Source organism: Fundulus heteroclitus, chromosome 14 (genome assembly GCF_011125445.2).
Source record: "Fundulus heteroclitus isolate FHET01 chromosome 14, MU-UCD_Fhet_4.1, whole genome shotgun sequence".
Lineage (NCBI taxonomy): Eukaryota > Metazoa > Chordata > Actinopteri > Cyprinodontiformes > Fundulidae > Fundulus > Fundulus heteroclitus.
In genome coordinates, this window is record NC_046374.1 from 30,890,095 (window position 1) to 30,917,297 (window position 27,203).

The 27,203-nt window shown below is 38.8% G+C and overlaps 1 protein-coding gene and 1 long non-coding RNA gene across 2 annotated transcripts in view; one reads left to right on the forward strand and one right to left on the reverse strand.

Annotated features, from left to right (window-relative positions):
• LOC118565767 overlaps positions 1-99 on the forward strand; it is a 42,960-nt gene extending 42,861 nt beyond the window's left edge. Inside the window, exon 3 of the long non-coding RNA XR_004932592.1 lies at positions 23-99. This is a non-coding gene — a long non-coding RNA (uncharacterized LOC118565767). The remainder of the gene's footprint in view (positions 1-22) is intronic.
• LOC105924405 overlaps positions 1-27,203 on the reverse strand; it is a 749,458-nt gene that overhangs the window by 698,262 nt on the left and 23,993 nt on the right. The gene's annotated exons all lie outside the window — the stretch shown is intronic.

Consider the following 27,203-nt stretch of genomic DNA (forward strand, 5'->3'; position numbering starts at 1 on the left):
TGTTGATCTCTTGCTCTTCCAGCTCATATCACTGTTCTGAAGCTAAAGTTCTCGACTGCGATGCCACTGAAGGACAATCATGACAGAATCATAAAAGCGGTCGGTAATATCCTTGAATTTAGCACAAACAATAATGGCTTGAGTTTAATCCAAATTGATTCAGCCCAATAATCTTCCATTGTTAAATGATAACAGAGTTTAGTTTCAGTGATGCAGTTTAGCCCCACTGTTGATGACAACGCTGATCATAGATCAGTATGTTTTTAAGGCACCACTGACTGTGTCTCACATCTTGTGTTTTTTTCTGCAGATCAAAGAAGAACTGATCAGGCGAGGGATGCCACCAGACACAAATGTACGCCTGCTGAGCAACACATCATTGAAAGTTACAAAAACAGCTGCCCCCTAGTGGCTAATTCTGAGACTTAATGTGATCCCTGCAGGGAAAAAATACGGGTTTTGTTTCTTGTATCTTTTTAAATACTTTAAGGCCTTAACGTTGTTTGGGAATAGGTCAAAAATTGTAAATGACAGAAAGAAAATGTAGTGTCCATGTTGTTTATTCCTGTGAAGACATGTTCTTAAAATTAAGAGCACTTTAACAAGTGTAAATTATAATAATTGATCAGTTACCAATATGAACTAAATGATTTTTTTTTTTTAAATAAGTAGTTTGTATCAGCTGAACTATTTATTTGGGCAGACATTTACCCAGGGTTTTCTACTTTTTTATGCCCATCATCTTTGTGCATTGTATTTATGCCTTTTGGATTTTTATTGATCTTATTGTTGTATGTTGTTCTGCACCTATTGACTGGGTGTTAAAAGAGTTTTTTTAAATACGTTTTCAAAATGAACCATTCACTCTAAAATACTTTTAATTCTTAATTTTTAGAACTATAGATTTTCCAATGATGTGGACAAACTCTGATTTTATTGTCTCTTCATTCCACACAAGCGGAGCTTATGACAGATATTATGAAATTAAGACATTGTCTGGTCTGTAGAGAAATTTCCCGGAGAGTTTGTTTTTCTTTCTGCCCAAGATGGTTGTTGCTCCAATTGGCTGCATCTATTATTGGGTTGTTTTCTGCACACGGAATCAATTGTAGGCAAGTCATAAGCTTCTGTTTTCATGTCTTTAATTTTAAAAAAATCACCTCCATCAACTCAACATGAAGATGCTTCTACAGATCAGAATTTGTTAATGCATGTTTAAAAACAGCACAGCCACCTTTTTAACAGGAGCACATGCACAATCTTCCACAGTCATATCCAACACACTCTACAGCACACAATTGTACATTACAAAACACGTTTAAATTATGAAAAGCCCGTCCGTCCGTCCTCACAAGGTTTGGTACAAGAGTGGGATGGGGAGCATGCCAATTCAGCTCTATGAGAAGAAATCTTGTTGGCAGTCATGAGGAATGGCCTTTGAGGGCTCTGTGGAGTCTGCCAGGAGACAGGATTGTGCATGGGTGTGTGTGTGTGTTGACCTTGCACAATGTTAGTTGCATGGCAGACGCAGTTTTTGCAGAAAATATCATCCAACGATGGGGGGTCCAATAGCTCAGCAGTCTCAGCAGTCTGATCACATGTCTGAGAAATGTCTGGGATTTCTGTACCAACCTCTGATATAGTAAGTTGAAACTGTCTTTGTGAAAGACTGTGCTGTCACAATTTAGATGTGTGGTTGGGGTTTTTCATTTGCGTTCATATTTTTCAGAGTTTTTCTTGTCCTTTATTTTATTAGAGATTTTTATGTTAATCTATGTCTTTACTTTTTTCTTTTGTTATAGAAATGTATATAATTTTTGTGTTAAACATGTTTTTCTTAAAGCACAAAGAGTTACTTTCTAATCACTAAAACTGTGTGACAGTCTACAGATGGGGAGGTTTGCAGCAATAAATTCATTCAAGCTCTTGTACTTAGACACTTAGACAACTTTGTCATTTCGTATGCACAGAGTGCGTACAGAATGAAATTTCGTTGCATACAGCTGGTAAATTACAGTAGTCACCAGGCACTAAGAAGCACAGGAGGTTTTATGGGGGGCCTTTCAAAATTGGATGCAGTTTGAAAGCTTTTTTATTGTTCTTAATGTTTTTCCTGGTACAATATTAAAACCACCTGGGCTAATAATTAAAAGTTAGTTCCTGAATTGACACTTGAGGATCTATTTTGCTAAGCGCTTTGAGATTGTGTGTGCATGGACCACACACCCCAGTTACTACGTGAGGAGCCAACCGCTTATAATAAACATGCAACTGGGGGTTTGCGGGTAGACAGATGCTTTCAATGGCCGTGGAGGGGGACTTTGGTAATATACTAAATGAAGCTTAATGATAACGTTATAAGTGTTTGTCTCCCTTTGGAATTCCAATTGTAATAAATATATGCATATTATAAGTGTTTTGTCTCTGATAACTGTTTTCTTCCTTTGCTGCCAAATCTACGAATCGGGTGAAGCGAGCCTTTACGAACGAGACTGGAAGAACTAACAGGCCGCCTCGTTACCTTCTAGATTAGCCTGTGTTCATTTTTACTTGGAGTCTTTTGCTTGTTTTCTTGGGAAGATTATGTTCCTTAAATCTCTGTTCAGCTCCATTCAGGTTTTTTTTAGCATTTCACCGTCAGCCATAGCCACCTAACCTGGCAAGCTAGATTGATAATGTGTTGCACTCTCTGTTCGGCACATTATCAATGTGGCACTGCTCTTATCCAATCCATTCAGGCAACCGAGGGATATTCAGCTGAACTCTCCAAGCTGAGAGTGCTCCAGTGTTGTAGTCAAGTCACTATGCCTCGAGTCCAAGTCCAGGTTCGAGTCTCCAGTGTTCAAGTCTGAGTCATTAAAAAAAAATCTGAGTCGAGTCCGAGTCAAGTCGAGTCACTATTGATCCAAGTTGAGTCCTTATTGATCAAGTCGAGTCCAAGTTCCGCACTAAAGTAAGCATAGCCTACATGTTTTTAAACTAAAAAAAAAATCCACACTCCACCACATTGCACTAATAATTTAGATATTAAAATCATACACCAAATAATATTCTAATGACGTATTAAAATTATAGCCTAATGATATAAAAAAAAAGTCGAGTCTTTTTCTCAATTTTTGAGTCAGAATGATCTGAATGTAGGAGTCCGAGTCCAAGTTCGAGTCATCGGTGCTCAAGTCCAAGTCAAGTCACGAGTCTTTAAATTTAGCTAATGACTCGGACTCGAGTCCTACAACACTGGAGTGCTCCAACGTCTAGTGCCCACCTACCATCGATCCAGACACCCAGGACATGAAAATGTTTTTTTTTTTTTATTTATGAATAAAAAAAACTCTATGTTCCTTTCTTTTATAAAACACAATATTACATTTAACAGTTAAAAAAGGGGAAATATGGCTGGTTTGAAGGAAAGAGGCGTCTGTGCTGAAGCTCCCAATGTTACCTCAAATATGCCCCTTAGACATACTCACCGACATTACTGTTGATTAAATTGAGTATGTGCACCCAAATTCAAATGCAAGGTGAGGCAGCAGCCCCACAGCGCTGGAATTGCCTCAGAAGTTGGCTCAACAAAGTCCTGACTTCGGGGGTGGGCAGTTATGTATGCTGTCCTAAATTTTGTTTGCTTCACAATAAAAAAATTATACCTCTTCAAAGTTGTAGGTGTGTTCTGTAAATGGTGCAAGCTCTTGAACAATACATTTTAATTCCAAGTTTAGAGGAAACAAAAAAATAAAAAATTCCAAGGGACTGTACTGTACTGAAAAAAAAACAAGTCAAACGGGACCTGAACACATGAGAGGTACATGATCGTTATCTTATTCTGGTCATTTACTTCCTTAGTTTTATTAACAAAAAGCACTTCAGTCAAACTAGGCTGATTTACTCTTACCAGTTAAATGTTGAGGTTACGTTTCCATTCTCTTGTTCACTTGCTTGGTACCAGGCCATATATATCAACAACCCTGGTTTTTACTGTACATATGTTATTTAAACAGTTTCCCTTCTACCTTTTGGCTAATCATAAACAGATCAGGAACCTTCACAGTGTAGCTCAGATTTTTAGCTCAAACACACCTTGTTTTCTTGTCTTGATCAAAGATATCGAAACTACGAGGGCTGTTATTAAACTTGTACGTCTGCTCAGTTACAAACAGCATATTTTAGGCTCATTCCGAGAATATGTGTTTCCAGCTAAAAAATCTGTTTCTTGGAGTATGGATTTCTTTTTTTTTTTTCATTTGTTTTTGGCTAAATAACTAAATGTATTTATAATGTTTATGGATATAGTTCTACATATCTAAAAATCATATAAAATGACTTCAGCGACATATGTTCTTTATTGTGATTTATTTACCTTTTTGACTGAATGTATCAAATTTTTCACTCAGATTTTCTGAAAATGTTTCAACGCATATCTAGTTAATTATGGTGACTCACACTTGATCAACCTGTTGTTAGAAAGTCTTTTTACTAGCACATGGAGGTCTATCTTCCTAGCCACATTCCAACTTAGATGCAAATCATTGATCCACCTGTCACTTTCCTGGGTCATTAGAGGCTATTGCTCAGTGTGAGTTGAGAGACCTAATGGCAGTGATAGATAAGCTCACAGTGTTACCAAAATAATTTTTGTCTTATCTATCAACATTAAGGCAAAAATGAAAGGGGGAAAAAATTTTCAAACAAGCTTTAAATAGTGTCAGTGAAGTTATCATCGCAATAACAATATCATTGTAATAATTATCGCAACCAATGCAATATCATTATTAATACGTCAATGTAAAGGTTTATTATTCCTAAATACATAAATAAATGCATGCATATTTTTTTTTATCAAAGCCCAAAGCGCATTTGCTCACGATACGTCCGATGGTCCGTTCTGTCCTGTCTAATTTGTACTCTCCCCAACCAATGTTTTATTTTTATTTTAACAAAATCTCTCTGACTGTAATGATTTGTTATGTAAAGTCCCAATGATATTGTCGAGGGTAAAGGGCATGCAGCTTCTGCAGGTAAGGGCACACAAACCTAGAGTACAAATACTCTCAATCACTGATTGGTGAGTAGCTGATGAGGTTCCATGATTGACTGACAGGCGCTGTCACGTCAACTGAGCTACGGCAGAGCTGCTAAAATTGGCAGTGGGTCCTGAATAAGGCATTGAAGTGTTTTCAGAAAAGCACTGAAGGAAAGTCGGGTTGACTTTTATCAACACCTATTTGCTATCGTCATCTCCAGTTTGATGTTCTTCAACAAGTGTCTAAGCATGAGTGTTTTTTTTTTTTAAGCCAATGATCGAAACATTTTACAATGTAATAAAGACGGGTTATTTTTCTGTTGTAGTGTTATGGTATTAGGTATCTAGATTTGCCAGTTAGAATACAAGTCAGTATGTATTTTAATTTTTGCAAATAAATGTATTTTTTTTTAATTTGCTGAGATATGGAACCATCTTTTATACATAAATGAAAGATCTATGACTTTTGCACTCACTGCACAACAGTGTTTCTGTGTTTTCACTTTTGAAATTTAATCTTTTCTGCAATCACATGTTTTTCCTCATACCAGATAACCTGGTCTATTTTGCTGAGACATACCATCAACTCACTGGATGACACAGAGGGAGTGGATGAAAAGCTGCCTGTGAGAGAATAACTTCACTTGTCTTTAACAACTCTCAGTCTTTGTCTGCAGACCTTGACTCTGTCACTATGCTGCCGTCCGTGTTGCTGCTGCTGCTGCTGTGCACCAGCTTGTGCAGCGGTGCACAAGCTGGTTATTATGGTGTGGTCTACACCTACTCTTTTCTTGACCATCAGCAGTTTGGATACCAGGTAAATTCAGTTTATTAAAATATTGTACTTTCATTTTTAATTTTTTTTTACATATTGCATTTAACACCTCTTTGCTTAAACTTCACAGTTAACTAATACCTTTAAGCTAAGCTTCAGCTCATGTGAAGAGCTCGACACCTTATTTTGTAATGGAAGCTGCTTTGGGTCACCAGTTTATGCAATCGATGAAAGCAGAGGTGAATGGTGTCAAAAGGACTATATCCTGACTACAAACATTGATTTCCTGTCTACATTATATTCTGTGTAAGTCTACTTCAGTATTAAATGGAAATGTACTTTGGTATGTTTAGATTGTAACTGATGACTGATCCAAATCCTGAACTCCCACAAGACATCCGTTCAGCTGATTAGGTGTTGCTGCTTTTCAAGGAACAAACCCAGTTATAATGATCTCATGGACAAATGTCAGTCTTCAGAGATCTGGTCTCATGTGCTGCATTACTTCTCCGTAACATAACAAAACTTCTCAACGTCTTCCACTGTAGATTCGGTTTTGCAAACTGGACAGCAAACATAAATGGCATTGAGTTATCGGCAGCAGCGGCACAAATCGAGTTGAGAAATCGTTCCGACATCAACAAACCCAACTCATCACCACGGACCACCATCCTCCCTCTAGTGAGGTAATTTAAGATTTTTTTATTACTAAAATTTCATCTATAAGCAGAGCATTTTCTGAATTAAAAAAAGTATTTAGATGATCATGTGGAGAATCATTCATCCTGAAACAGAGACCAAAAAGTTACATGAAGAAAAAAAAAGTAACAGTATAAATATCTGACTGTAAATCCTAATTCTTTTAATACAAAATCAGTGGTTGACTCATTGATGGGATAATTCAGCTGATGCTGTTTCTAGGTTATGAACATAATTCTGTTTAACACAGCTGTTCATAGATAAATCGGTGTAAAAAAAATTCTTTAAATAGAGCTCCTTCTTAGGCAAACTGAGCAGAGACATCTTTTGGTTGTTCCTTTTAAGAACAGGGAAATATAATCTGGAGGGGAACCCTGGAGAACACGTTGGACAGGTTTAAGTTTTGGAACAAAACCAGAAAAGTACTGCATAGATGTGTGGTGATGTGATGCTTTGATACATTTTCTTACTCTCACAGAGTTCCTTCAAACTGTCAGAGAAACATCAACCTGTTGGTCTCTGACCCAGATGGAGACGAGGTTAGATGCAGATATGCAGCTGGTGTAGAGTGTCACACCTGCACACCACCGTCTGTGCTCACCATCTCACCAGTAAGTGTCAAAAGTTGCCGTAACAGGAACAAGAAGCTAATTAGTCCAGACTCCATTTTGTTTCATCTCTTTAACTGGGGGGGGGGGGGGCAATGCAACGGCACAGTTTGTTACACTGTTGCCTTGCAGAAAGAAGGTTCTGGGTATGAATCTTGCCAGGGGTCAGGATTCACCCGAACCCTATAACCAAGCAATGCTGGATTGATACGTGCGTATAGACAATGAATGGTTCTATAAAATTGTTGATTTTTGCGTTGTTAAAGAATTGGCTGTGGTCACCCCAGGTTATTTTTCTGAATAATGTGGTGTTTCTAATCTAGACTTCTGTAGTAATAAGAAGACGCTTGAAACCGAAACTATATTTTACCTTATTTAATTTAATCTAAAAGGCAGAGGGATGTTTACAGCTTCAGTACTGGGCTCTCATACACAAACAACGCAGCGACATGATTTCTAGACACCAGAGAGCCCCGTTCATTCTTCTCACAGACACTAAGTAGGACCCATTGTGTACACCCATTGAGGGGCGTGCACAGTATAATATCAGTGAAGATCATGTCTTAGCTGACACATTTTCCCCTAATCAGTCAATCTGTCCAATCCAAGTATGTCAGACTCTGTGTCTCTAGTCACTGTGTGTTATCAGTTGTTTCCATGGTAACAGTAATTCACAGCCCAGACTCTGTAATCTCATAATCCCTAACAGTGTGTTGAATGATCCCAGTAGAGCACTGTGGTGTTTTGTTATACCTGATTTGCAGTAAAAGGACAATAACGAGATTTGAATTCATCAGTAATCCTTTGACTAGGTTTTAATTTGGACATTCTTGTTTTCCTTTCTGTCGTCTTGCAGGCTTGCACTCTGTCGTTCAGTCCCACTAACAGCAGCGCTGAAGGTCCGTATGCAGTGCAGCTAATGATTGAGGACTTTCCCAGACAGACAATTAATGTGACCAATGGCAATAACTCACAAGAGGTGATAACTACCAGCGACTCGCTCAGCAAGATCCCCGTTCAGTTTGTTTTCAGAGGTAGGCTGCACAGTTTGATCAGCTTATTTTGAACTGATTTAAAGCTGTGCTGGATTAGAAAAGGTTGTTTCTGTGCTGAATATGTTGCTTACCTAGTAGCATTAAATAACTTCTAACTAACAGCTGGAAGTTGTTTAAATTAATGACCAAACTGAAGATCTCGTTCAGCTTCACTGAATTTGTTGCTCTGTCCATCTGCTCCAGTCGATCCAGCAGCTCCATCCTGCACAGAGGGTGTGTATCTGCCCAGGTTCCTGCCTCCAACTCCTGAGAACGGAGCTCAGATCTACACCGATGTTAACCAGACTGTGCAAATCAGCGTCAGAGCCGAGGCAACCCAGGCTGTGTGAGTGACTAGTACAGGCACGTCCTTCAAATGCAGGCGGGTTTTGGCAACGCTTCAGGACAACATCGATGGCCCTAGCGGGTGGTTGCAACTTCCATTGATGCTTCAAAATGAAATAAAACAACATTTTCTTGCAGCAGTCCAATCATTACAGTTCAAATATTAATAAAAAAAAAGCTGTCACTGGGGAAGCTTTGGAAATATGAGCCTAACAAACTGCTTATCTCCTGTTTCTTGAAGGATCACTGAGCTCCTGTTCAGCGGGCCGCACAGTGTAGCCAAGAGTTCATCAGGATTGGGAAACTTCACACTGACGTGGACTCCATCTGCCAGCGACGCGGAACTGACCAACACTTTCTGCTTCGTTGTTCAAGCAAAGTTAGTTTCTTATCTTAATAATGCATGGGAAAACTACGTAATTGTTAAAATTGGTTTGATTCATGTTATCGATATAGGGTCAATTAACAACAAATGTTTTCACATTTAAAATTAAAAAAAAATAAATAAATGAAAGGCAAGATTATTTATGTTTTAAAACATTTCTTTAGTCAGACTCTAATACGACTCTAATATGACGCTATCATAATCTGGCCCATCCAAAATGAGAAAATAAAGACAATTATATTGACGCTGGTTAACCTCAGACAAAAAATGTTTATTTGGATTTTTAGTCAGACAACTGTGTGTATTTGAAAGCAGTGTCTACAGACATTCAGTTTTAACTGTATGGTAAAAAAAAAAAAAAGATCAAGTTAAATTGAAACATAGCAATCACAAAAGTGTGCTGTTAGTGTGGAGTTTAAATATAACATGCTGAAGGATTCAGAGATCTAGGTATAACTGTGGCTGCAGCACGTTTCTGCTCAAAAAGGTGAAAACTTGACCAACCAGAGACATTTCACATGCAGTTTGTCCAAAAAACAAAAAAAAATGCACATTGAAGTATGTGGCTATAACTCACAAAGTTTGAAATGGTTAAAGGAGGAGAAGGCTTTTGTACAGTAATTGTGTTTTTAGACTGTTAAATGGTGTTCATTGCAGCAGAGACCTGATTAAGATGGCAAAGCCAAAACTTTAAAGCTCACAGAGATTTAAGTTATGACATTAAGAGAATGAGAGGACTGAGGAAACTGGTGGTTAACCACAGCTCAACCATAATCATGTTTTCCTAAACTCATGTATCTCCGCTATTTATTCTGTATATCTGATTTGGACTGTTTTTTTGTTTCTGTTTTAAGACTATGTCAGACTGATTTGCTTGATCATTCTGTTAAAAGTTTTAGATTTAAGACGTTCTAATTATCCCCACAGTTTCTCCAGCTCTGTTTACCAGTCTGACCTTCGATGCATCTTTGTGACGACTGGGAGCAGTGAGTGGAAATTCAGTGTTTTTTTTCCCTGGGTTTGAATTCAAAAAAACTTTTTTTCCTGAGCTAAAAATGTTCCTGCTAATCTGTTGCTGTTTAAAGGCCCAACAACTCCAACTCCTCTGACTACAGCTGCAAACCTAACTACACCCAGATTCACACCATCCTTCACAACTACGCCTCCAACAACTACAACAACTACATCCACCATCCCAAACTCAACGCCGGACCCAGGACCATGTAAGCGTAAACAGAATTACTACATGTTTTAAAGCATGGGTGTCCAAAGTATGGCCTAGGGAGGGCATTTGTGACATTCTACAGGATTTTGTGCAGCCCTTGACCACAATTCAAAAACAATATCAATTTAGTTTGCCAACTCAGGTAGTTGATGCAGCTAAATAGAGATCCCAGTAAGGATCCAAATCAAAATATCCTTAAAGTGGAGAAAATAATATGCAACAAAAAACATTTATCTTTTACCAACTATGCTTTCTTTATATAATCTGATACTAGATATGGCTACAGTCATCTACTGTCGACCAACCTTGGAGCCAAAAGTTTCCTAAATTTAACTAAATAAAGCAGGACTGACTCATATGCTGTTCTCATGTTGAGTATACACAAAAAACCTCAGACAAAGACACCATAATTAATCTGGGACCACTGTGTGCCATTTTCTTCCATCTTTGTTTTTAACCAGGCAAACCTGAGAGACCTTTTTAATGTGTTACATCTACAACAATTTAAAAAAAAAAACTTTTCTACAGAAATCTGATTGATTTGCTTGTTTCATTTCAATATTTTATGTTTAGAAAAAAATAACATTATTTCTTGCAATTCAAAATTTTGTGGCACACCTCCAAGTACTTCTAACTTCACATTTTTGGCACCAATAGCAAATGTTTTGGACGACCCTGTTTTAGAGCATCCCTTTTTCACCATCAACATACATAAAAAAAGTAGTCTTAAGAAAAGCATTTTAGTTTTTAACCTTCTAGGTTCATTTCGTGCTCCAACCATGTTCCTTGGATGCAAAAAAATGCTATTTCAATGGTTGTCATCCAAACGTTATGAACCAAAATCGTGTTTTTCTTTTCCATTTTCTTGAATGTAAATATTAACTTCAGTCCTTGTGACACGGATTAAATATTCTGGCATTTTTTTATAATTAGAAACCTTATTAACAGTATATTTTTCCTTACCCATATGCAAGTAGATTGACTCGTCATACAAATTTGTCATAATAAAGGCTATTTTAACCCAGTGGAAATGATAAAATTTTATTTTTAAAGAATCGTTACACCAGGAAAGAAGGATGATTCAGTTAAAAACAGGACTTAAATTGGATATTCTAAATTTTGAATGGTAGTCAGTGTTGCAATAATTGCCCTAAAGGGACACAGATTTCTGCATTCAGTTTAAAAGGCACATGAAAGACATAAAGCAGGAAAAACAAATCTGGAAAAAAAAAAGTGAATCATGCCAAAATACACAGTCTGATTAAACTCTATAAGGCACTCCTAAGGGACCCTTCTGAGTTTTAATTTGATTTAATGAAATATCTTCTTTTCATTCTGTGTTTCTAGATTACGTTTTAGCTTTGAATGCAAAGATCTCCACTACTCTATCGCTGACGAATGACACTGATACCATCATACGACTGGTCAGTAACCCCGTTGACTTCAGTGTTAATTGATAACAATCAGTTTAACTCTAGTCTAACAGGTTAAGCTATCTCTGAACTGAAGAGTCTTGGTTTCATGTGTTTTGTTCCCCAGATCAAAGATGAGCTGATGAGACAAGGGCTGCCATCGGACATAATTCTCGAGCTGCTAAGAAGTGCTGAACTGGGAGTTACAACCACCGGCTAGGGCTAAACATAAGAATCTGATCTTTGCTGGGAAATGGGTTTTGATTTGTCATTTTTCCTTAATCTCTCATCTGATTCATGAAGTAATGCTTGTTTGAAATAATGATAAGGAAAATGTATTATTCTTTTGTTCAATGTAAAGAAATACTGTGAAGTCAGAGGACATATATGCATATACCTTTTATTCATTAATGCAAACTGAAAAAATGAATTTCATACTGCTGTCAGTTTGCCTAATAATAGTATCAAGTCTTTTGAGGGACAGTTTTAAGATGATAATTTGATAATTGGCAGCCTTGCGAGTCATGAAGAACTTGGTGACACAACTAAAGATCTTCTAGGCAATGTAGGTGTTATTGTGCAATCCCAAAATCTCTTCAAGATGATAAATTAAAAGTTTTCTGCATTCTTTGAATTTATATCAAAGACTCCTTGTTTTTCTTTAGACTGGGGATGCCTTATGGTGACATCCGCTGCAGGTTTTAGGGTAGTTTTCTTCCGGCTGCAGAGTAAATTGCTGATGCAGATACAGGCTGACTTGGTGAAATAGCTGCAGAGTCAAAACGATGAACAATGAAGGTCTTGATTTTCCAGATTATTATGTGCTCTTAAAAACACATGCTGAATACAAACACCTGAATTAGACTTCCTCTGCTGCGTGGCTTGTCTCTGCTGTAAGGATGTGGAGCAGAGCAGGAGAAGTTCTGCCATCTGTGTGCAGGTTGAGTCAAGCTGCTGGTCCTCTGAGCCAGGAGTGAAGGTTCAGGCATTTACCTAGCATGCCTCTTGGGTGCTTTCTAGTGGATGCTTTCTTTGCTGGAGGGATCATATCTCCCTTAGAGCCTGGGAGCACCATGGGATCTCTCAGTGAGTGTTTGACAGTATAGTTTACAATGAAACATACCAAGGCAAGGCAAGTTTATTTATATTGTACTTTTAAGTAACAAGACGATTCTAAGCGCCATACGTAAACAGAAGGAAAGTGTTGCATAGGAAAAAAACACTACATTAACTGATGAATAAGCAGTAAATGACCAGACTTCTTTAGTTTTATTGGAACAAGTTTTACTGGAAATGTTTCTATTCATGGACTTCTCTTGTGTTGTTGTAATAAAAGCCTAAAAAGTAAAACCTTAAAGCTACAACTAAAAAAAAAAAAAGTGTCCTGTCCCATGTTTCCATGTAGTTTTTATCCTCACCTCCTCGTTCCGCAGGGTGTGACAGGCAAATCTAACCCCCAGCTGCGCCTTATTAGAGAATTAGCGAGGGTTTAAAGGAGAAACGGGTTCCTGAAACAGGCGCCAGATGGTTAAATCACATCCTGTGTTCCTCACCGTGGATCGTTCCCTGGATCCGTGTTTTTTTTCTGGGCCGCACCTGAGCCGCGCACTGGAATCCCGGGCGGACCGCTCAGTCCGGTTAATTCCACCTGTCACCCGATCCTGCTGAGTATTAACAACGCTTCCTGCTACTAACTGGAACTGGACTTCCTCCTCCTTCGATCGTCCACATCTTATTCATTCAATAAACCCTTTGAACCCGCTGCTGATCTGTAATTCCTGCTTGCATTTGAGTCTCAGTACAAAACATGATAAAAGATCTGATCTTTCTGAAGCTACAGCAAAAATGAAAAACAAGTAGAGTAAAGGAAAGCAGAAAACCTGTTGCCTTTTCAATGTCCTTGATGATCCTCCTCCTAGGAGTCCACCGTGTGTCCAGTCTTCCTTCGCCCAGTCTTCTCGTTGAGACAATTTGATCAGTTGCATTGAGAGACCAACTGACCACATCCATATTTTACAATTCAGGAGATGTGCAAAAAGAGGCTCCAAAAAGCAGAAGCAGGGTAGACGGCGAGGAAAAAGCAGAGAATCATTTATTAGTTAATAGGAGACAAACCTTGCAATAATCTATTCAATTCAATTCAATTTTATTTATATAGCACCAATTCATGAAACATGTCATCTCAGGGCACTTTACAAAGTCAAATTCAATCAGATTATACAGATTAGTCAAAAAATATTTCCTCTCTAAGGAAACCTAGCAGATTGCATCAAAGTCTTGACAAGCAGCATTCACTCCTCCTCAAAGAGCGTAGAGCCACAGGGAGAGTTGTCTGCATTGTTGATGGCTTTGCAGCAATCCCTCATACTGAGCAAGCATGAAGCGACAGTGGAAAGAAAAACTCCCCATTAACAGGAAGGAAAACCTCCAGCAGAACCAGGCTCAGTATGAACGGTCATCTGCCTCGACCGACTGGGGTTACAGAAGACAGAGCAGAGACACAACAAGAGAGACAAAAAAGCACAGAAGCACACATTGATCCAGTAATCTGTTCTACATTAGATGGTAGTAGCGGGTGAGCCGTCTTCTCTGGATAATGTCACAGCTAACAGAACGCACACCTACACACCTACAAACTTTTCTAGAGCCAAGCAGCCATAAAACAAAACCTGAACATAAAATAAAATAGCTTTGCAGTGTGGTTCTTCCAGAACTAGGTCACTACAATAAAGACGCTCCAAACAGTGTTTTCAGTACAATTGAACCATCTAAAGGAAAGTGGGTGGGTTGAATGTCTTGCATGCAAATGATAAAATCACAGTTTCAACCAGTGCTGTTCTGTGGAATCTTCCTTTTAGATCTCTGCATCTCTAGATCTTGAAAAAAGGTTATGAAGAAAAGCTTACATGGGATGATGGCACCATACCAAAGCTGCATAAGCAAAAACCACTAATATAACGCTGCTGTTGATGTTTGTTCCAGTCAGAAGTTTAAATACACTCATCATTGACATGAAGATCATAAAAGTTTGGGCTTTAAACGTATGTTAGATATATTCCTTTTTGTTTTTAAAAGCCAATACTTTTTTCACACCTGTCTTATGGAGCTGGTCACAGACTCGCCAAACTAAAGCCAAACCACTGAAAAGCCTTTACAATCAGACCTTGAAGGTTTTACACCAAATGCCAATCAAATTTCATCACTGTTGTAATTTAGCTTAGGTCGGTGTTTTAGATTTTTATGATTAAACATGTAGAAATTGTTGCTATTATATACAAGTGCTCCTCATTTCAGGGGCTCAAAAGTATTTGGACAACTAAACATAACATTAAGTAAAATGTTACTTTTGAATATTTAGTTGAGACTCCTTTGCAGACAATGACTGCCTAATGTCTGGAACCAATGGACATCACCAAACGCTGGCTTTCCCCCTTTAGTGATGCTTTGCCCGGGCTTTACTGCAGCTGTCTTCAGTTGGTGCTTGTTTGAGGGTCTTTCTGCCTTAAGTTTTGCCATGAGCAAATGAAATGCATTTAGATTGGGTTGAGAGGTGGTGACTGACTCGGCCATTGATTACTGCACAGCTGTTCATTTTGACATTGAGCTGACTGCTCAGAACTTGCCTTACTCGTTGCAGGTATTTGGTTGTTGCTGCTTTCCTTGTGGCCTCTTCATGGTTGACATTTGCTTGTGGTATTCCAAGATACCATATATATCTGTATATATATCTATATCTATAGATAGATATGTATAATCCAAAATTGAGTTGCGTTGCTACAGAAGAATAAGCTGTAGTTCCTTGTCGATCACGGTTGTGTTCAGCTGAGGTCAGCTGCATGCCCTTTATTCATCCTTTTAGGTTTTAGGTAATTATTAAAGTGTGTTCTACCCTCGAAACAATCAGGATAACGCGTGTCAGAATTGTACTGTCTCCACTGATAGCATTCAATTATTTTTTACAGATGTGTTTTAAAGAAATCTCTGTGACGGCAATGTGTTCGTAATGTAAAATCCAACAAATGTTGTTGGTGGAAAAGGATGTGCAATTTCCACAGGTAAGGGGTGTTTCACCTTGGGTACAAATATCGGTCGCTGATTGGTCAGTTGGTGACGCAGCTCCATGATTCATTGACAAGTGGCGTCATGTCAACTGAGCAACGACAGACAGCTGCCAGAATTGGCAAAGACTCCTGGATTAGGTGTTACAATGTTTTCAGAAAAACACTGAGCAAAGGTCTGGTTGACTGTGATTTTAAATCCAGTTTCAAAATGTAATAAAGGAACCTTCTCTGTGTGCTGCGGTTTTCATTTTTTGCAAAATAAACTGCTTAGGTTTTGAAATTTGTTGAAAAATAAAACCATCTTTTGTACTTATAAAAGATTTTTGACTTTTGCGGTCACTGCACATTACATTTCTCTGTTTCTAGTAGTTGTTGAGCCATCAGACATTTCCTCATACCAGAGAACCTTCTCCATTATGCTAAGGCATACCATGAAATCCTTGGATGGCACAGAGGGTGTGGAACAAAAGCTGACTGTGAAATGATTCATTTATCTTTAACAACTCTCATTTTTTGTCTGCAGACCGTGACTTTGTCACTATGTTGTCGTCTGTGTTCCTGCTGCTGCTGCTGCTGCTCCTGGTGGTCAGCTGTGCATATGGTGCTGATTTGGGTTTTTGTTTGTTTTACCTTTAGACTTATCCAACCAGCTCGGTCTTCCTCCAGCCACCACCCTGCCCTAGATCATCTCCACCTGGTGTCACCAATTAGTCAATCAGGTCCTGCTATTATTTAAGCTCCTCTCCTTGTTTCATTGACCACAGGTTCCTACTGCTGCTGCTGTCATCTTGCCTGATCACGTCTCCCGGTAGCTACGGTCATCGTGTTAAATGGTTTTTGGCACTGTTGCCATGTTCGCTTGTTTTTTTTTTTTCTAAAGTCACTTGTAAATTCTGCGAGTCTTGCTTTTTGGGCTTGTTTCTGAAAGTGCCGTCGCTTATTTGGGGTCTAATATAAGCAACTATAAACACGACTGAGGAGTCCCGCTTCTGGTGTTGTGCAACAGAAAGCGCGAACCGGCCGGCTAAAATATTCCTCCGCCGTTCCCCATCCGCACATAGAGGAGAAAGAGACGAAGAAACGAGCCATGTCTGTTGGGAGGAACGAGTAGCTGCTAGACCACACTGCCCTGTTTCTAACATAAAGCCAAAATAGACTTCACTGCTATATTGAATTAACTTAGCTGTCCAGCAGAAAACCTGTAACCAATGCCTCCGTTGTTAAATCCCCGCTGCCTCATGAATTATCTCCATCTGGTAATAATAGCAGATGTAGACTCTCGTTTCCTCCCGGTTATTACTTCGTTTTCTTTGCTTGGTTACTTTCTCTTCCCTCTCGCTGAGCAATAAATTGGGATAGTCCTCCATTTAAAAAGAAAACAGCTAATAGCATGATACGATTGTTTATACTCCTCCGCCGACAGAGACAGGGAAAAGCGCTTATCGCTGACAAGTTTGTCCACTTTCAGCTACTGAAATCAAAACATAGCGAGGCACCATGCGCCTTCCAGTGGGTGCACCAACACCTATGTATTTATAAACAACTTATTCTAAGTTATGCAAATGCTTTAATTTTTAATGTGATGTTGTTAGACTTTGCCAGAATATGTATTTATAAAAGCAATACTTGATTTTTGCTGATTAAAAGCCAAATCAGTTACATACTGTCCCTTTAATGAAATAGCAATACATAAATATTAATAATAATAAATATTCACCTTATTATTGCAAATGACATCTCTTTGCTTAAACTTTACAGGTCATCAGTAATGAGAAGGTGAGCTACAGATCGATAATAAGATTCTACAAAGAACATGTAACAAAAGGTAACTTACAATATAACACAGTGCAGTATTTAAATAGGTTTTTGGAGTGGTAATTAGTTAATTAATGCATAGATTGTGCATGTTCCCTCCAGCTTCCCCTAAAGTCCAGAAACTTGACTAATGTTTTGCTGAATATGAAAGGAACATATGAGATGTAATTAAAAACTAAGACCAGAAGATGGTGGCAGACACTGACTTGATGAGCAACTTAATAGGTCGTGTTTACCACCAACATGCAAGCAGGAAACCACACCACTCAGACACAAAAAACAGCTGCATTTTAAAGGGTAAAAGGGCAAATACAAGTTTTGTTTCTAAAAAACAATATTGAAGCCATCAGATCAACTAAAATGAAATGTCACAAAATAAATAGTCACTTTACCAAAAGGAAGGAACATAAACAGTATTGGGCAACACAGTTTAAAACTGATAATAAAACAATGATAAAGGCAAGCAAGAACTTTGTCATGCTAAAAAAAAGATTTTATTTTATGTTAGAGTACATCAGCTTATTCAATTTCTACTCTATAACCTTGTAGAAAGGCAATCAGCACTACACACAGGGGTAATATTAATAGGATTTGGTTAGGTTGTAATTAATTATTAACATAAATTAATCATCATCATAGTTGAAAGGAGATGTAGTTGACCTCATAGTAAAAGCAGTTCAGTTTTGAATTGATGTTACTGTATAATTGAGCACAGTTATGTATTATGATTTATTCATTATTAATGGAGTCAACACCTTATAAACAAACACTGAATGGAATAGACTTTAGATAATGTAATGATCATTAAATAAGGGTCAAAATTGGTCAGAGGAAACAGAAGAGCCGACTAATGCCACTTAAAGCCGTAATGATAATTGAATAATTCAGAGCCCATTAATTAAAACCAACTGTTGCCACATAAACTATCTAATTTTTAAAATTGGTTGTCTTACAATCACTAATTACTTATTGTGACGCGTTCACTATCAATCAATCCATTGTCTATAATTGCTTGTCTTTGCAGGGTTACGGAGGTGAGACAGCTGGTGCCTACCTGTAGAAGGCATTACGCTTGTGGCAGGTTACACCCTGATAGTGTAATTACCGAAGCTGGTAACTAAAGAAAGTCTCAAGGTGTGTCAGGCATCAGAACGCTGCCCAGCCTGGAGGGAATTTACTGAAACACAAATTCAAACTCTATTTTCCTCCCACTGTCTTTGCTTCAACACATTTCCAACACTAATTCCTCTTTTTATCCACATAGAAATAAAACGTGAAGACTGGGAATTTGACTCAGTGTGATGTTTACTATCTAATTATACAACATGGCAACACTCTTTCCAGACTTTAATGCTATGATTCTCATCGTTTTAAATAAAGGAAGACATGGGATTAACTTTCTTGACATTAAGCCCAGTCACTGACGTGAGGATGAGACAAATCTTATGTTAGAAAAAATGAAAATCCTTGACGTCTTCCAGCTCCTCGATGGGAGGAAACATTGTATGCTGAGGGTTTGCCCTAAAAGAGCAAGGCATGCAAGGTACGCATTGAAAGAAGAAAGGCTACAACGTTTTGCAGTTTATTATCCAGAGGAAGGACCTCCAAGAATAGCACAGCTGGTGTAAAATCCACAGGTATCACCACCATGTGCTTTTATTATTAACAGGCCCTATGATATAACATTTGTACGTACTCTGAAAGAAATATGGTAGCAGACTGGAAAATGTGCACAAGGATTTAACGTATATCACATTTCTGTAGTGTGTGTAGATGTGTCAGATAATATATGGCCATAGTCTGTTTTCCCCAGTTATATACACTCCAAAAAGGGGACTAAAATTAAGTAATATGTTCTTGAAATTAGTGTATATTTCCTTGATTTGAACATGTAAATGAGACTATTTGCCAATAGAATGAATATTTTACCCTTGAAATAAGATAATTACATATACTACACTTGAAATAAGATGATGGGAATGAATTGTTCTTATTTTAAGTGCAAATATCTTATTTTTTTTTGGCAAATAGTCTTGTTTACCTGCTCAAATCAAGGAAGAATACACTAATTTCAAGAACATTTTACTTACTTTTAGCTCCCTTTTTGCAGTGTGATTTCCACTGTGCACGTAAAACAGACTCATACTCTCTTCTGAAAGTCCCATGCAGCCGCAGGTAGCTTCACATAAACAAAGTCTACCACGCAGTTCTGAAGAAAAGCATCTTTGAGAGACGTCAGTTATATCGTCAGAAATATCGAGTGTCTCAGCGGACATAAGTGACAGCACACGATTGAGGTTACCAGAAACAAAGAGTCTATTGGGGATTAAAAGGTCAGCATTCTTTGGTTAATTCACCCTTTAATAAAAAAATAAAACCTTTTTCAATCATTCTTTAAAACAGTAAGACATTATGATCAGCTCAGTTCTGTTAATTTAAATCGTGTCCATTAAAGGTCATCTACATCGCAGCTTTTAACCCCGGTATAGCAAACAATCTGGGCTGAAGTAAACAGCAGAGGTAAATACATCCACGGAAGTGAAAGCAAAACCAGATTTAAAGACTGTGGATGCAAACAAAGCCGGCAGGATGCTAACAGGACTGGTTTGACAAGTTCAGTTCAGCGGTTTGGGTAAACATGCCAGGAATTTAATTGTGTCTTTTCTATCACAAATGTCAGAGAAAAATGTGTGACTCATGGCTGTCAAGACTAACTAAACCAGCAAAGCAAATTATGGAGACTGATGTATTATTGTAAAGCAAATGTGTTGTTTTTTTTGCTGAATAATTATTCTGCTTATTGTAAAATAACATACAAAGTCAAATTGGTTAAATGGACAGATTTTATAAAGCACTGTGTTCTAGTAACTTTGAACCTGGTCACACTCATGTGAAACTGAAAGAGTTAATAATCAGGATTTCTGAACAAAACAGTAATGTTCGTTATAAAGGTGAGAGATCTGCTTTTACCAGACATTTTGCGACAGCTAGTCATGATATTTGTTCCCTGAAATTTCAAGGCATGGACGTGGTTACTGCTTCTAAAAGAGGAGGCAGCAGGAGATTCCTGCTACAAAGAGAAGCGTTATAGATGATATCCTGACAGACAGTTAAGGGATTGAACAAGGAATTGGTGTTAAACAGCTTTCTCTGGATTTCATGATCTCGTGTATTTTTGTGTTTGGATCAAACATAGTGTATGTTGTTGTTGTTTGAGTGTCACTAATTGGATTGACAGTGTTCCACACAGAGCTTTGTCCTTTGGGCCGTGTTTTATGAAATGTTTATTTCAGGATCGGGAGAAATCGGCAACGTACACAAATAAGGACTCAAACACTGTTCTGTTAGAATAATAATGCCCACATTTATTGTTCCCCACAGAATACAGCAAAACAAAACAGCAAGCTCTTCACACATGCAAAGTAGCAAGCACCTAAAGCAACATGCTTTCAAACAGGCGTGACGCTCAACAGATTCTCAGAATCAGCTCTTATCATTGGCGCGGAACTGGGAGCCCTCAGTCCAGGTTAAGATTAGCGTTCACGTGGCCGGCATCCACACACAAACCCATGGCAGACTCACCGGGCTGAGGGCAGTCTCCTCTTTATATACTTGTAAACAAAGAGTCAGATGTGGAGCAAGAGTGGCCATTTCTCCCTTGACAGCTGCCCTGTTTCCCAAAACATGTTTCCAAAACAGAAACCGTTCCCAGCATCTCAGCAGTGTGCGAAGCAAAATAACATTGCAAACTCAGAATACAGCAAATATAAGCAAAAAATAAGGAATACAGAATCAGTCTTTCTCACAACACGTTGTCATAGGTTCCCACCACTAGTTAAAACAAGTTATAACAAAATAACACATGTTGTTAGCACGAGCATATATGTTGCTCTTAGTTTATGTGATCTCAAAAACAAGTACCAGTTCTTGCCATAATATACGTGAAACAAGTTATATAACTGAGCAGGTTTTCCCATAATACATTGTTAAAGAGCAAAAATAATTCTTTAACAGATCAGGCTGACTGTCCAGTCTGCTTCTGATTGGCTTAGATGTTTTCTAATCTCTGTATGGTTACATTTATTGTCCTGAATCAGTAATACGTTGATCATGGCATGTACCTGAGATGCATCCATTTTTGCCCATGTTAAAGCTTAGAAATACCACAGAGTCCCGCTTATCCAGTTTTCTCACGTTTTGTCAGAACCGTCCACTCTCCCCTTTTTTCTCCATTGGCATTGAGCGCACTGATTTCCTGCGTTTCTTAACGCGCCGTCATGTGCCTTGCCCAGGGGCATATCAGCATGTGACGGGAAAAAGCTGGGACCAAACCAACAAGTCACAAATCGCAAGAAGACTACTCTTCACACTGAGCCGCAGCCGTCACGTTGATATTTGGTATCTGTCGAGGCCTGATGCCGGCCTCTTGTAGAAAAGTATCTTTTAAAAAATGGTGACGAGTGCTGCACACGTGACGATCCTAAATTGTTTGGTTGTTCCTTGGATTGTGCATCTTTCAGTTAGTGTTTAGTTTGCGTGTTTCATGCCCTTTTAGTGTCCCACCCTGGTTGCCTCCCATTGGTGCATCTATTTCTGTTGATTATGTCTCACCTGTTTATGATCCAGATGATTATTTACCAACATATTTAAGTTCCTGGTGTCAGTTCAGTCCTCACTGGATCCTCAATTGATCATAGTTAACCATAGTTAACCCTCGTTAACATGTTGGTTTATCTGGTCTACAACCTTACCTGAAGTGCCGCGTGTGTTCGGTTCACTAAAGTTACTTACCTTAATGATGGCTCTACGTCGCCTTCACTGCGCTGCTGGTCCTTGACGATCACAAATCAAGACAACACAACCCACAGTGTCTCTCTTTTGTGAGTGTAAAGAAATATGAAGAATTTATTTATTTATTTATTTATTTATGAAGGGAAGGATCAGGGTAATTCACTTTGTTCATCCCATAAGATGTTTTACATTGTTTTTCCAGAAGTTACCACACATCAATATATATAATTCAGATTAATCTCTGCTACAGCATAACATTGACTTCCTGTGCTTATAAGTCACCTTACTGTTCTGAATGTGAGGCTGTTGATCACATAGAAGCAGAAAAATGAGCCCTTTTCACACCAGGTTACCACATTCGTCATAATGTTTGACCTGCTTTAGCTGGTCCGGGCAGGTTTTACAATCAATAGCTTCACAGTTTTTCTTTGATTTTTTTAATTGTACTCTGGTTCTTTCTCCTCGGCACCTATTTTCATCCTCATTTATATAAACTGGAATGGCTACTTTGAAAAAACCTGGCACTATCAACTCATTTTATCTTTAAAACCAGACCTCAAATTTACCGTCAGTTTGGGGTTTTTTTTATGCCATGTTTCTACATATAAGAACATTGGTTTTAATAAATTTAAATTAATTAATCTGCTCCATGACAGTTGTTCATAAATCCAGTTTGTCATTTTAAAATCCTAACATTGTATCTTTAATTAAACAGAAAGTAAAAGCAAACACTTGGCGTGTTTCTTCGTGTGAGTAAATTAAAAGGTGTTGCTAGGTAACTGGGTAAATGTCAGACTTAATTGGGCCATTTGTAAAGGCGGGACCTCGTACAGCTTTTGTGTTTTTGACATCAAACCGGCTGAGTTGAAACAACTAATCCAAGTGGTTCATAGTTCCTGATGCTTTGTTAGAGCTGCATGTATTCACTCAACCCTGCTTTAGTGCGCAGGTCACAGATAAACATGCACTTTTGGTAGCTGATTTAGGCGGATGAATGCTTCACAAACCCACTGAGCCAGTGACTACAAGACAGTAAAGTTCAAGGCTACTAGAATAGGCAGACAGAGAAAAATGGGAATGGGACCAGTCTGTTTGCCATGGCCCAAATTCCTCTTTTCAGGTGAAGGTAAAATCTGCATTTCATCTGGAAATCAAGGTCCCAGAATCTGATGGAGGAGCGGAGAGGCACAGGGTCCAGTGTGAGGTTTCCAGTCGGTGATGGTTTGTGGGGCCATGCCATCTTCTGGTTTTGGTCCGCTGGGTTTTTCTGAAGTTCACAGTTAACAGAGCAATCTAGCAGGAATTATTAGAGCACTTCTTGCTTCCCTCTGCTAACACGCTTTATGAGATGCTGATTTGATTTTCCAGCAGGACTTGGAACCGGCTCACACTGCCAAATGCACCGACAACTGCTTTGATGTCCATGTCACTTTATTCTGGAAACAAACGCGTTGGCAGCAGATTCGTCTTAAAGTCTGCTAACAATTCGGTCATTGCTCATCTGCTCCAAAGAAAATAAAACCAGCCATGTTCCAGGGATGGATTACTTTGTTAAATGGTGTGAGGAGTCTTATCTTTATCTCATCACCAACAACATCATTGATTTTAGAAGGAAACCCTATTTTAATGAAGTCTCTTCAAGTCACAGGTCATTAAGGGTCTCTATTACTGGGACTATTTTAGATGACAAAGTCGTGAAGCCAACTGTGATTCAGTGCGCAAGGCATCACGTCAGTGCCTTTATTCCATGAGGAAGCCATGTTAATATTGACTAAACCATAACAAGCCTTTCTTTTTATGCTTCTATTGCCTTAGTTTTATCCTTTTCCTTGGTGTCATGCTTTGATCAGACAGCTCTGAAAGAGAGGAGTTCCCTCCAGCAGGCAGGGACGGCATATAGCTGCTCCGGTTTTAAACGTCGTCCCCTTCACACAGAGCTTCAGCTGCTTCCCTCTTAGTCCCTAAATGTAGGACCAGACGTTATAAAAGCTTTGTTGCGACAGTTGCTACCGAACTGAATGAGGAAATGGCTATCCTCACTAAGTTTTTGTGATTTTAGCAGATTTCCTTCTCGGTGCCCTGATTTGATTTGCGAGGCCTGGAGCACTTTGAGCATCATACATATTTATGTCAAAAGGTCCTGATTGTGTTAAGGTGTTAGTGTGAATGTTTTAAAAAACATAACCAATCTAGCTAGTGGTATCAATGAAGTAACCTTCAACCTTGAATTGTATCACCATGATTAATCTAGGAGATACTGTCCAGAGAAAGATGAGATTCATCTTCCTCTGGACAGCACTAAAGGAGCTCCTTTAGTGTCAGACTTAGACACCCTGTCTGTAAAAAGGAGCGCTACCGCAGGTCATTCATCCCTGCTGCCACCAGATTATACAACGCTACACTATAACTGTAACCATAACTGTAATAAGTAATGTGCAATAATCTATTTAATACAATGTGCTATAACCCGTGCAATAATCCTGAAAGAAGCGACTTCTGCTGCTATCACCATGTGAATATATGTCAGCACATATGTATATACATATATGCATATCACAGTGAATGTACATATGACATCATCTGCCTACTTCGATTTCGCCTGCATTTTTATTCCTCTCTGTTTTTTTTTTTTTTTTTCTCATTTTCTTTTTGATCCACTGTATATATGAATATACACTGTATATAACTGATGCACCTTTTCCTACTTTGGCACCTACTTCTGAATATTGACTATTGAGCCGATGTGACAAGTAAATTTCTCCAATGTGAGATCAATAAAGCCTATCTTAGATTCTCCAGAACCAACAGTCCAGATGAGTCTACAATATAGGAACACCACATCTTTCATGCAAAGAACCTGGGAGAACCCAAACTGGATCAATTATTAACAAATTGAAGATTGCTGTCAAAGCAGCCTAGGCTTCATAAATTCCTGAGCGGAGTCACGGGCTGATTGCCTCCGAGCCACGCTGCGTTGATGCAGAGGAGCCATTTAATGTACGGTGCATGGACATTAGTTTCAGCAGGTCCACCTTTCTAGCGGGATTTTAAAAATCATGTTTGAAATTGGTCTGATGCAATTAAAAGAATTTCAGGGAAAATGCATTTCTGGGTTTTGCTAAGCTATATTGATCAAAATTTACTCAAATAAATGCTTGTAACATACCATGGATTGTGGAGCGGACCTTAAACTGTAAATTGATATCTTAGATTACTGAGATGCTCCGCACTGTGGTCTATGTTGCAGCTGTATGATGATTTGTAGTGAGGGGTTCTTAACACATAGCTCAGAGCAACCCAATCTCACTGGAAAAAGTGTAATATCCACAATTTGGCTCCTCGGTATCTTTCAGTGCAACGTTTTATTTGACCTAATCATTTAAACTGGCAACCAGGTTGCGTGACTGTCAAGTTTCCCCCAGAGAAAAGTAAACATGGCTGCCATTCCCCGTACTTTATGTGGAGAAGTCGACATTTAAAGAAAACAACTGCCGTTTCCATGCATTTTGAGTAGGAGTTGGGGAGGGTTATACATTGGCTTCAGGATGAAGTTTGCATATTTCAAGCCAATGTTATCAAGCTCCTTTTAAGGAAACAGAAAGCATGAACAATCAAACATGATATGAGGGCCACAGAAAGAAACACTGACTGTTTTAAAAGGTGACCAATGAAAACAAGACTATGAACACCTTTTGGGGGATATAAAGTTTAAGAGAATGTCTGATAGTAAAAAATAAAAAAATAAATCATCCTCAAAATCAATGAATTCATCTGTCTTTGACCTGTTTGATTAAGTCTGGAGAGTAATGAACGTCAACATCTACACAACCTGATCTGCGGCATACTTCACCTCTAATGAGCAGCGTTCATTAGGCAAGGCTATTTCATGTTCTTTCATTGAAAACCACACCTGCCGATCTTTATGACGAGCAAGGGAGAGGCCGAGAATAAGAGACTGATGGTGACAATATAAATGCTCATTGTCTCTAACCTGCTGCTTGTGTACAGGCATTGACTGGTGCACCATGTTGCTCTCTGTGCTGCTGTTGCTGCTGGTCTGTGGATCACAAGCCGTTCATTATTATGGCACCGTGATGACCTATTATCCAAAGGAAATAGATAATGGATCCCTCCTGGTAAGCTGAGCTTCCCTGAAAACCCTCGTGGTTTACCCTGCAGATTTTTATATCACTTGACATCTTGTTGCCGTTCACCTGCAGGTGACTGCGCGGTACAAGCTGAGCTTCGTCGCTTGCACAGACAACGACACGTGGAGTTGCAGCGGCAACTGTGGAAATGAGACGGCGGGCGTTGAGCTAAACGTGGTGGACGAAAACATCGGGGAATGGTGTCAGAGAGAAGGCATCATGACTCGGCTGGTTCCTGGCAACGCTCCGTTCGAGCTTGTGTGAGTCAATGTCATCAGCAGCGAACTTTATATTTGGTGTTGGTTAAATTGTAAAGGAGGAGTGATGAAGACCCTGAACCCTCGTCGGTTGTTGTTGTTGTTGTTGTTGGGCTTTTGACATCGGCTCAAACACCGCAGCGCTATAGTAGTAGTACTATTACTTATTAATGCTCACAGCATTCTGAGTGTGGATCTGAAAGCTTCTCAACAACTACTGCTGCAGGTTGGATGGTGAAACCTGGATCACTGGGATCATAAACAGCATTGTGTCCTGGAGAGCCGTGACCGATGTTGAGTTGAGCTTCCGGTCAGACAGCAACCAAATCAACACGTCACCGCTGACCACCATCCTGCCAGCTCTGAGGTACATCTGCCACAGACACACCAGGATTCGACTATTCATCTTTGTGCCACCTTGTTACACATTTTATATATATATATATATATATATATATATATATATATATATATATATATATATATATATATATATATATATAGTGTGTGTGTGTGTGTGTGTGTGTGTATGTTCTTGTGACCCTGATTTAACTGGAAAGTTCCCAACACTAATTGAAGGGGCCTAGTCGTGTAATTTGTCCATAAAGTAATAAACATATTAATCTTA